The sequence below is a fragment of the Mustela nigripes genome, chromosome 14, assembly GCF_022355385.1.
Source record: "Mustela nigripes isolate SB6536 chromosome 14, MUSNIG.SB6536, whole genome shotgun sequence".
Taxonomy (NCBI): domain Eukaryota; kingdom Metazoa; phylum Chordata; class Mammalia; order Carnivora; family Mustelidae; genus Mustela; species Mustela nigripes.
Window position 1 is genome coordinate 77,479,339 of NC_081570.1, and position 12,717 is coordinate 77,492,055.

The window sequence follows — 12,717 nt, forward strand, 5'->3', positions numbered from 1 at the left end:
AAATAAGCACGAGCCTTCGTAATCAGAAAAAAATCTAGCAAATCTCTTTTTATTGTGAAGAAATAAAAGAACAATCTTTCTTCTAACATAAGAGCATGAAGACATAAGTTGCTTTACATAACTTTGCCACAAAAATATCCCAATGGAGAAATATTTATTATGTTGGCAATTCTATTTTACTAAACACCTCTACTTTATAAAAGTGCTTGGATACATGGAACTCTTTTCTATAAATACAGAAAATTAAAAGAGAAAAGAGACTCTTTCTGTGAAGTCTCTGAAATGCTTGACTTATTTTAGGAAGCAAAAATTTCAAAAGACAAAATTATTTTGAAACTGAAAAGAGTGAAATGAACTCATTACAGTGTGTTCTCACTATATATTAAAAATGAAATTAAAATCATTTAAAATAAAAGAAATATGACATTGTAATGCAAACAGAAATTGAGGAATATCCCAAAAGGATAAGAAATAGTTGGTTGATGGACAGCACAGGAAAATGAAAAGACAGTCAGGAGAAGTAATAAAGCCTATTGGGAAAAACCTGAAATTTATATATTGAAAGTTCATAATTTTTAACATAAAAATCTAATAATAACTGTTAATCCCTTTTCTTTCTTTAAACTTTAATTTAAGCATAAAAATAGAACTTCAAGTGTAACTTTATTCAGTCATATTTTTCATAAGATAGATATCAAATACTCTCAGTAAAAGCTTGTGTTTAACTTTCAAACTTTTCTTCAAAACAATACACTCCTAGATGAGAGGTGTGAAAAAAATTACATATAACTATGTATTATGGGGAAAAAATACCATGATGAGAGTCATATTCCAAGCAGATATGACTGAAATATTGTGATCCCAGAAAAGGTTTCAAAACACTGCTTCTTCTCTTTCTATTTAAGCTAGTTTTTGCTGATAGCAGCGGAGAAGCTTTATAACATAGCACTGGCAGACAAAACCAGTTTGCCCTTACTAAAAACAGGGCCTCCTTTTTTTCCTCTCTCTCCAAAATAATGGGTTTCAGGATGAAGTCATTGATCTAATCACTTAAAGATAAATAGCTTTCAGGATGAAGTCATTGATCTAATGACTTAAAGATAAGTAGCTTTTAGGGAAGGCAGGTCAGAAAAGGAGATTAAAATACAGAAGTTGAAGTGTGAAAACTAAAAACAAAATAGTGACCTGAAGTTTCAGAGCCAAATGGTTATAAAGATGTCTACTTATGTTGATTGGTGACCTGCACAAGGGGAAGGCCTCACCCAATGATCAGATAATCTATGGAAAAGGTCATAGTAGCCTTGCTTCTCTGGAAACTAGAGTTAAACTAGAGACAGAGACTGGAGGCTGTCTTGGCTAAGAGCCCTCTTGAATTTGCCTTAAATTCTCCAATGGAAAAACTCTAAAGCTTAGGGGGAAACATGGATTTTGATGATTTGCTGTAACTTTAAAGATGTAGTATTTCAGTATTTCAGTCTAAGACAGAATGGCGTAATGATTAGGCAAAAGGTTCTCCAATCACATAAAGTTCAAGCTTTGCAAAATTTGGCAACTTATTTAGCTTTTTCATGTAAAATGTAAGTATTTACCTCATAGGACTACTGAAGGAATTAAATATGCCATCCACAGGCTTAGGGCAAGGTCCAGCAGATAGTATATATTCAGTAATGGTAGCTAGTACTGGTAGTAGGTATGATAGGAATTTAAAAAAAAAAAGGTATGTTTATCATTTGAGCATTTATCTGATGACTGAGATTCAATATCAACACCAGTTGATATTAATATGTTGTATGGTTTTTAATATATCATACTGCATCTGAAGATATCAGTTCTTACTAATATTAGGAAATGAGACTTCTTTCACAAATCTATCACTATTGGTAACATAATGGGTCCAAGTTTCAGTTCATAAGCTCAAGTATCCAAAAATGCTTTCATTCTATTTCAAGCCTCCATTCCACTAGGTGTTGGGAAAACAATCTCAGTCAGTGCAGTTTACCCTCCCCTTACATTGGGATTGCCTGAATGTTCCAGGGGACTATCACCTGTTGTCAGTTGTCATCAGCTCTGTGCCACTATCTGGTGAGGTACACCTTCTGGTTCTGACTAGCAGTCCACAAAGTTTACAGCTGCATCCTTCTTGTGTTGGACACCAGTTTCTGTGACTTTTGGGAGACTGAGAAAAGGAATGGGGCACCAAAAGGTCCTGCCTCATCCCTGTAATAGACTCTAACTCATGGGACATGCTTCTGCTGCTCTGCATACACTCCTGGGGCACAGAGGATACCTCAGTCACCCACACCACCACCTCAACCCTCTCTTGTGCCATTGGCATGGGGGAGTGAGGGAGAATTCTAGAGACTTGACACCTTCTCAAAGTACACTGGAAAAATGACATTTCTTCTGCTCTCCAATTTCTAAAATTATGCAGAGAGGAGTGTTCTCTTTTTCCCTAAACCTTACCACACCCGACTTCAGAACAAATCCAAGAAAAAGGTGAGCCCAGGTTTTTTTGTCAGGTACTCGCTTCTGAGCTCTTTTCTTTCCCTCTGACTACCTTCCTTTTCCCCAAGTCTAGAGAATCTTCAGTCTTGAGGACAGGAAAAATGAGTTTTGATCCATTAGGTACTTTTCTAATTCTTTTGTCTCAAGTCTGGATCTCAATCTGAGATGTTTAAAAATGGGGGCACCTGGATGGCTCAGTCATTAAGTGTCTGCTTTTGGCTCAGGTCACGATCCCAGGGTGCTTGGATCAAGCCCTACATGGGGCTCCCTGTTCAGTGGGAAGCCTGCTCCTCCCTCTCCCATTCTCCCTGCTTGTGTTCCCTCTTTCTGTCAAATAAATAAATAAAATCTTTTTTTTTTTAAATAAAGGATTTGATAACCCTTCCTTGAGGAACATCTACTTTATAGTCCAGTTGTCTCAGTGAAAGAGGCAACAGGAGAAAAAAGAAAAACAACAAATTAAAAACAACCAAAAACATTGGTTAATACCCCAGAAGTACATCAAAGCAGGGAGGGATGTATGTTTTATCGCTTCCATCCAAAACTACATTTTAAATACTTTAACTTTCCATAATGAATAAAAAAGTCTTCCAACTAAAATATTTTTCTTTAGTCAGAAGCATGGCTTACTTTATACACTGTTGAGAAGTGCTTGATTTTATAATTTCCTTTCAGCCCAAATTGTAAATATTAATTACATACCTTATATGCATGTAAATGGTCCTAACTCCACTCTGCTAGTTGTGGAAACTCATTTCTTTAGTTTCTTTATTCCCTTATTTTCCCCTTCCAGAAAGTGTTGAACTGTTCCCTCCGTGATCTTTCATCCTCTCCAAATTTACTCCATCCTCTAACTTCATTCTTTTAATAATCCAATACCCAAAAGAATGTGTAGCTTTCTTTTTCATAAAATTGACTTTGCACGTTATCTCCTTAAGAAGTATAGACACTACAAGTCTTTTGTAGAGTCTAGAAAAACTTGTTGATAATATAATTTGATGGTGATTATATTAATTTTTTAAAAAATCTTGGGGTGCCGGGATGATTCAGTCAGTTAAGCTTCTGACTCTTGATCTCAGCTTAGGTCTTGATCTCAGGGACATGAGTTCAAACCTTGCCTGTTCTTCATGTTGGGCATGGAGCCTACTTAAAAAACAAACAAACAAAAAAAGCAAAAACAAAAAGCTTTGATAACTTTAAAATTCCTATGTTTTTCTTGCATTTTGATCATTGTTACCTGGATCATCTATGGGTCCCTTGAAACATGATCTGCTCATATTCATCGAAGACTTGTTCATGACATAAGTAGTAGTATAAAACAGCTGTTCAATCACTATATTTAATGAAAAACAGTAAGATATTTGGTCATTTTCAAACACTAATGCATAGCAAAACCATTCTAATCTACATACACCATATACTACAACACTTACATGTGCAATATTTTAAAACTCTAAGTATAGCAACAGCAATGGGTAAAATTGTCTCTAGAATTGAACTATTTTGGTTTGTAGCTAGAAAAGAATTCCTTAATACATTTAAGGAAGAAGAGAGCGAAATAGAATTTACATTTATAATGAAAGATAAAAAGTTTACAAAAGTGGGTATGAGTTTTAACCCTTAATACTAGGAACTAAAGTAGGAAAAGTATGGTGCCAATCCTGGTTCAGTTCTAGTTCTGCCAAGGATTAGCTGAGAAACTGTGGGCAAATAATTTAGTATTTTCATGGGCTGTTCTCCAGTTCTATAAATTGAACTTTTGAAATAGAATCCAAGGTTTTTTTTTATTGTACCATTCAATCATTTCCATTATAAAAATGCATCAGATAACAATGACAAAAAATTAAAGTAACTTTTAAAGTAAAATAAGATTTATGTAGTGAATTAGTAAAAATGACTGTAGTCATGGGCTTCAGTGCCTTTTCTGGGCAGCCGTAGATTTGAAGTGCTTTAAAGGATAGAACCCCAAGAAGAAGTAGTATACCTACCAGTACAGGAGTGAAAGGATTGGATCAGTTGTCCTTGATTGAATCAACTTGTCCTCGATTGTTCTCTATTTAAAGACTAAAGTATTAGAGCCATTGGAACAAAGATTCAGCATTCATTCTCATTGTTCTGTGGGTTGTTTGACATTGCCATTAATAATCAACCTGCTGGAAGAGTTGTCTTTGAATTTTTTCCGATATATTCCCCCAAACATGGGATAAATTTTATTGTCTTTTACAGGTAAAAAGGGGTCAGAGAAATTAACTCAGAAGCCATTATATTGTAAGAGTTCTCAGTTTTGCAGCATTGTCAAAGATTTTATGGTTCCGATGGTAACTTCAGTGAAGAAAATGAAGGAGAAGGGAAAGTATTTTGAAGATAAGAGTTTCTCTGTTAAACACAACAGAGAATCTCTTTTATCAGTGACAGGGGAAGGATAAAAAGTTCATAGTTCTTCATAATCGCAAAACCAACTCCTCATTAAATGGGTATCATATTGTTTTGGGGCAAGTGAATTCTGTTAAGGAAGTTGTGGGAGAGAGAAAACCAGAAAACCAGAAACAGATGCAGTGAGCAAACGATTTGCTGAGATATTCAGCTGTGGAGAGCTAATTCCCAAACTAGAGCTAAGAAAGAAGAAAAGGCATAAATCCTCTTCCTCTTCCTCATCCAGTGACTCACCCAGCTCAAAAGATTCTCAGTCCTTTACTGATTCTGAAAGTACTTCTGAAGAGAAAAATTTGTTTTTTGATTTTTAAAAAAATTTTATTTATTTATTTTAATGATGAGAGCAAGCAAGCACAGGTTGGGGGAGGGGCAAAGGGAGAGAAAGAATCTCAAGCTGACTCTGTGCTGAGCATAGAGCCCTATATGGGGCTTGATTTCACAACCCCAAGATCATGACCTGAACCGAAACCAGTTCTGACGAGAAATTTTTAAAAGGTGTTTCTGAAGAGAAATTTTAAAAAGAAAAAAGAGGGCGCCTGGATGGCTCAGTTCTTAAGTGTCTGCCTTTGACTCAGGTCCTGGGATTGAGGCCCACATTGAGCCCCACATTGGGCTCCCTGATCCCTGGGAAGCCTGCTTTTCCCTCTCCCACTCTCCCTGCTTGTGTTACCTCTCTTGCTGTGTCTCTCTGTTAAATATATAAATAAAATCTTAAAAAAAAAAAAGGAAAAAAATTCCCAAATACACACACACACACACGAAAAGTAATTTAAAGCACATGTAGTGAAAGCAAGGCTGAAAATCTTAGAGCATAACATCAGTGTATTGTACATTGGAAGAGTTTCCTCCTATACCTGAAAATAGATTCCTAATTAGAAAAAGTGTGCCTAAAGCTGATGACAAAGAAAGGAAAAACAGAGAGAAAGAGAGAGAGAGATCGATCTACCTAACTTTCAGAAGAGACTTTCAGTTACTAGGTCTAGCAAAGAAATTAAAGAAATAGGACAAAGGATTATCAATTTCCCTCCAGATTCAGATCAAGGGATCATTTCAGACATAGTGAGATGGCTTCACATTGGAGGCAAGAGATTCTGAAAACCCAAAGAATGAGGGTGTCCAGTGGTGAAAGTTGAATCAAAGGAGCTTAGGAGTGAGTAAACAAAAGAAACTGAAACAAAACAAATCAAATAAGTCCAGCTAGAGTAAAAGAGAAAAACATAACTGATCAGAGGCATGTGTCCAAGAGTCCAAACAGGAAGAGGAAAAGAAAGTTAAAACAATTAATAAAACAGTAAAGAGAGAGACATTAGAAGAAATTCAGAAAAAATGATGATAAATATAATAAAAACAAGGTGAAGAAAGGGGTCAAATCTAAAAGTGGAAGTAAGAGCAAAAAGAAAGAGTTAAGAAAAGCATAATACAAAAATAAACATAATACAAAGCATAATGGAATGAAGAAAAGAAGATGGGAGTCAAGGAGTAAAGAAAGGAGTCATAAGAATGTTAGAGAAAAATCTGAGTCTAAGGAAAAAGATTAGGGAAGGGGTAAAATTAGAAGTTTAAATAGAATCAAAGAGCAATGAGCATGATCGTTATAAAAATAAGGAAAAGAATAGATGCACAGTGTAGAAGGGAATGGGATATAACTGAAGGCAGATACAATGGTTCTCACTCATCAATAGATACCTGTCTGTCCTCACTCATCTAGCAGCCTCAGCCCACATCCCAGTACCTTACTCTCATCTAGAAGGAATTGGGCTCATAGACAAATATGTAGGAGATAAAGTGTCCAGCAGGATTCTGAAAAAGAAAAAAAAAAAGAGCTTATATTCTCCTCTATTTTTCCATAGTTGAGGGGAGATTGAAATGTAATAAAATGGTCCCATTTTTTCAGTAAAAATTAATTCTGCCAGCTGTAAGAAGACTTGTAAGCAAGATGTCACTTCTCAATAGTTTAAGAAACACATGACCTGGAGAATTACCTCAATTTTGTCACCCATAGAGTGAGGTTCTTTTATCTGACCTCAATATCAAAGGGATACTATAAGAAATATTTATACGATATTTTTAATTAAAATATTATGTATTATTTGTTTCAGGAGTATAGGTCAGTGATTCATCAGTCTTAGTAATTCACAGCCCTCAACATAACACACACTCTCCCCAGTGTCCATCACCCTGCCACCCCATCCCTCACATCCCCTTCCACTCCAGCAACCCTCAATTTGTTTCCTGAAACTAAGAGTCTCTCAAAGTTTGTCTCCCTCTCTGTATTTGTCTTTTCCATTTTTCCCTTCCCTTCCCTTATGATCCTGTTTTGTTTTTCAAATTCCTCAAACCAATGAGATCATATAATTGTCTTTCTCTGATTGATTGACTTATTTCACATAGCATAATACTCTCTAGTTCTATCCATGTCGTTGCAAATGGCAAGATTTTGGTTTTTTGATGGCTGCATAATATTCCATTGTATATTTATACCATATCTTCTTTATCCATTCATCTGCTAATGGGCATCTAGGCTCTTTCCATAGTTTAGCTATTGTGGACATTGCTGCTACACACACTAGGGTGAACATACCCCTTCAGATCACTACATTTGTACCTTTGAGGTAAATACCTAGTAGCAAGATTGCTGGGTCATAGGGTAGCTCTATTTTCAACTTTTTGAGGAAACTCCATACTGTGTTCCACAGTGGCTGCACCAGCTTGCATTCCCACCAACAGTGTAGGAGGGTTCTCCTTTCTCTGCATCCTCACCAACACCTGTTTTTTCCTGACTTGTTAATTTTAGCCATTCTGACTGGTGTGAGATGGTATCTCACTATGGTTTGATTTGTATTTCCCTGATGCTGAGTGATGTTGAGCACCTTTTCATGTGCCTATTGGCCATTGGGATGTCTTCTTTGCAGAAATGTCTGTTGATGTTTTCTTCCCATTTCCTGATTGGATTATTTGTTCTTTGGGTGTTGAGTTTGAGAAGTTCTTGAATACTAGCCCTTTATCTAATATGTCATTTGCAAATATCTTCCCCAATTCTGTCAGTTGTCTTTCAGTTTTGTTGACTCTTTCCTTTGCTGTGCAAAAAAAAAAAAAAAAAAAAAGCTTTTAATCTTGATCAAGTCCTAGTAGTTCGTTTTTGCCCTTGCTTCCCTTGCCTTAACGGTATTTCTAGGAAGAAGTTCCTGTGGCTGAGGTCAAAGAGTTTGCTGCCTGTGTTCTCCACAAGGATTTTGATGGATTCCTATTTCACACTGAGGTCTTCCATTTACGTTGAGTCTTATTTTTGTGTGTGGTGTAGGAAATGGTCCACTTTCATTCTTCTGCATATGGCTGTCCAATTTTCCCAACACCATTTGTTGAAGAGACTGTCTTTTTTCCGTTGGACATTCTTTCCTGCTTTGTCAAAGATTAGTTAACCATAGAGTTGAGGGTCTATTTCTGGGCTCTCTGTTCTGTTCCATTGATCTCTGGATCTGTTTTTGTACAAGTACCACACTGTCTTGATGATTACAGCTTTGTAATAGAGCTTGAAGTCTGGAATTCTAATGCCATCAGCTTTATTTTTCAGCTTTCTTTTTCAACATTCCTTTGGCTATTCAGGGTCTTTTCTGGTTCCATACAAGTTTTAGGGTTATTTGTTCCATTTATTTGAAAAAAAGTTGATGGTTTTGATAGGAATCGTGTTAAATGTGTAGATTGCTCTAGATAGCATAGATATTTTCGCAACATTTGTTCTTCCAATCCATGAGCATGGAACGCTTTTCCATTTCTTTGTGTCTTCCTCAGTTTCTTTCATGAATATTCTATAGTTTTCTGAGTACAGATTCTCTGCCTCTTTGGTTAGATTTAATCCAAGGTATCTAAAGGTTTTGGGTGCAATTGTAAATGGGATTGGCTCCTTAATTTCTCTTTCTTCTATCTTGTTGGTGTATAGAAATGCAACTGATTTCTGTACATTGATTTTATATCCTGACACTTGACTAAATTATGTAACAGTTTTGGGATTGAGTCTTTAGGGTTTTTTTTTTTTAATTTTAAAAATTACCATTATTTTTCAAAGATTTTATTTATTTGATAGAGATCACAAGTAGGCAGAGAGGCAGGCAGAGAGAGAGAGAGAGGAAACAGGCTCCCCGCTGAGCAGAGAGCCCGATGCTGGGCTCCATCCCAGGACCCTGGCAGAGGCTTAACCCACTGAGCCACCCAGGTGCCCCTCTTTAGGGTTTTCCACATAAAGCATATCATCTGCAAAGAGTGAGAGTTTGACTTCTTTGCCAATTTGGATGCCTTTTCTTTCTTTTTATTGTCTGATTGCTGGGGTTAGGACTTCTAGTTCTATGTTCAATAGCAGTGGTGGTAGTGGACAGGCCTGCTGTGTTCCTTACCTTAGGGGAAAAGCTCGTAGTTTTTCCCTATTGAGAATGATATTCACTGTGGGTTTTTCATAGGTGGCTTTTGATGAAGTTCTAGAACCTAGGTGAGGTTCGGTGGGCTGAGGTCCGGAGCCGATGACCAAGAAAGAATTCTTGAGACATCTTAGGTGCAAAATGGTGGTTTATTAAAGCATGGGGACAGGACACGTGGGCAGGAAGAGCTGCTGCCCCAGGTTATGGCAGGTTATATACCTTGCGGTTGGGGGAAGGTGAGGGGAAGGGAGGTTTCAACGGAGTTTTCATATGTTAAAGAGGGCCTACAAGGTGCTGGGAGGAGGTCTTGCCCTTGTGGCTTGATCAATGTCATCTTTAGGTCAGCCATTAACATCAAGATAGTTGGGAGATTCTTGGTGGGGTGTTATGATCCTGCTATCATTTACATTCCCTTCTACCTCAGCCTCCTCCAGTTTATGGTGGGGAGGGAGACATTAGGGCTTCAGGAACTAAGAGTTATTTGCCTCTGGAAATTTGTGCTATTGATAAGGTAACCTCCCTGTTTGTAGATCTCTAGGACATCTGTAGAGCAAGGGAGATTCCTGTCCTGCAGGATTGTGATCTCTGCAAGTTAACTATTTATCGTTCATGGCAGTCAAGGGTGCCTGAGGAATGCTACACATATTACGGCGGGGAGCGGGAGGAGAGTGGGGTGCAAGGTGCCAGCTTTTGCTCTGTCCTCAGCCAGCCTCCTGCTCCCTCATCAGCTTTGATGATATTGAGGTATGTACTCTCTATCCCTACACTTCAAAGAGCTTTGATCAAGAAAGGATGCTGTACTTTGTCAAATGCTTTTTCTGTGTCTATTGAGAGGATCATATGGTTCTTGTTCTTTTTATTAATGTATTGTATCACATTGATTTGTGGTCGTTGAACCAAACTTGCAGCCCAGGAATAAATCCCACTTGGTCATGGTGAATAATCCTTTTAATGTACTGTTGGATCCCATTGGCTAGTATTTTGGTGAGAATTTTTGCATCCATGTTCATCAGGGATATTGGTCCATAATTCTCTTTTCTGGTTTGGGGATCAAGTAATGCTGACCTCATGAGTTTGAAAGTTTTCCTTCCATTTCTATTTTTTGGAACAGTTTCAGGAGAATAGGTATTGATTCTTCTTTAAATGTTTGGTAGCATTCCTCTGGGAAGCCATCTGGCCCTGGACCATTGGGAGATTTTTGATTACGCTTCAATTTCCTTATTGGTTATGGGTCTCAAGGGGCAAAGTGGTATATGGGGTGAGATATAAAATAAAGTATCCAAAAATGAAAAAAAAAAAGGTAGTTATGAAGAAGAACAAGAGAAAGAAGCAGACTTAGGGGAAGTAGAGAAGGATGTGATCTGGAAGCCATGACAGAACTGGCAGAGAAGCATGGAGTACCACAGATACAGAGAACAGGAGTACAGAGGAGAAGCCCAGAAAGTGGACAGAGAAAAGCAACATCAAGAAACAAAGTGAGGAGGGGAAGAAGAAGAGATTCCAGAGCTCAGAGAGAGAAAAAGTTAAAGCAGAAACAATGGAAAAATAGAGAAACCGAGAAAATTCACCCTGGGAAGAAAATGCTGAAGGTAAGAAAAGAATAAGAACATGATCATAATAGTTTAAATAATAACAGGGGGTAAAGGCTGATAGAGCTTAAAGTCCATTCTCAAAAGGAAAACAAAGTAAGACAATGAAGTCAAGTTCTCCACATTGAAAAATAAGGAGCATGAGAATTCCACATCCTCACTGGAAAAGAAAAACCAAAAATTAAAGGGTTGAGAAAATGACCATATACATGAGAAAAATTTGAAAAATTGGACATAAAAATTTTTGATTATGAGTCCAGTCCTAGAAAAAAATGAAGACAAAAGTGATGAGTGAGTTGTGGAAAGTTCATTTCCATTTTGTCTCAAATTTTTAGTAGAGACTTACGATGAACCTCCTTTATGTTCTTTTTCTCCTTTCATTGTTTTTGGGTTGTTCTTTGTCCTTTTTTTAAAAATGTGAACTTCACTTAATTAATCTTTTGGTAATGTGCAACCTGAAAAATTTGTACTGCCTAAATTTTAAGTTTTTCAAGTTTAGAAATGAGAAAAAAATTGGCAGTAAGATTTGTTTAAAAAATCTTTAAAAATTAAAAAAAATTTAAGTTCTAAATGGTAAAATGTTTACATTTCCAAATTAATAAATACAGAAAAGAAAACCAAAATGACTTTATCCTATGTGTACTTTCTAAAAGACTGAAGCCATCTACTGTCATACGGATGTGCTTCAGTGGGCAAAATGCTAATATTGGCTGAATTTTCATTCCTTTTTTGATTATAAAATGTATAGTTACAACACACTTGAGTGCAGGTTTATACACATTTTTCCAAAATTTTCAGAACACTGTGGGGTTTGGGTTTTTTATTTCATTCTGTTTTGCGGAAGTATGTATGGAGTTTTAAGGCATATGTTAGTTTAGGGAAAGGTTTCCAAATTGAAATGTGAAAATAAGCAAGACAAAGATAGCTCTTTTGAATTATCAGCTCTTATTATGTTAATTAAAACAAAACTCTATAGAGCATCTAAGTGCCTCTCAAGCTACATAAAAATACCCAGTTGATGCATGGGAATTATAAAGATAATTTACACAGTTGGTGAAGAAAACAACCTATACTGAAAGGCAATTAAACAAGAGTGATATCACCATATTACATTTAAAATAGGAAATATATGTGCAGAAAACCAAGTAATCACTATTACTCTTATACTTGTCTTCTGGAATGGATTCTCTTACAAATTCTGATATTGCTTCCTTTCCTCTCCTTTCTACCTTAAAAAAAGTGGTTCTCACTCTTTAACATGCATGTAATCAGCCCGGAATCTTGTTAAAATGCAGACTGACTCACAAGTTCTGGACTGAGGCCTAAGAACTTCTAACCCCAGTTCCAAGGAGTTTCTTGTATTACTGGTCCTGGGTCAGAGCCTGAGTGGCAAGGCCTTTAACTCCTCGCAGTCAGGAATTGACATGCTAAAAGATAAGAAGAACCAGGGTTTCCCTTTCTTTTTGTTTTATTTGTTCCACTAACCAAAACCCACAGTGAAATTCTTAGCTTACTTAATTCTAAGCTTAGCTTGGTTTTCTTCTCTTTGCCCCAACTTTCTGCTCACTGGTGTCTTCTCTAATCTCACAAAAGTAGGCGTTCTTAAATATAGACACCTATTATGATCTAAGATGCTACAGGTAAGTGTTAGCCATGTAATCCCGAGGCTGTGGGTCCTCAAGGAGTGGTTTCCTACTATCCTTGATTAGGGTGTTTTCTAGAAATGGGGTCATAATAAAGAGATACTTTGTATGACTTTACTAAGAATCCAAGGAGTAAAG

The 12,717-nt window shown here is 36.8% G+C and overlaps 1 pseudogene; it reads left to right on the plus strand.

Moving 5' to 3' along the window:
* Positions 1-11,174, plus strand: part of LOC132002089 (peptidyl-prolyl cis-trans isomerase G-like) — a 42,546-nt pseudogene extending 31,372 nt beyond the window's left edge.
* The last annotated feature ends 1,543 nt before the right edge of the window (positions 11,175-12,717 follow it).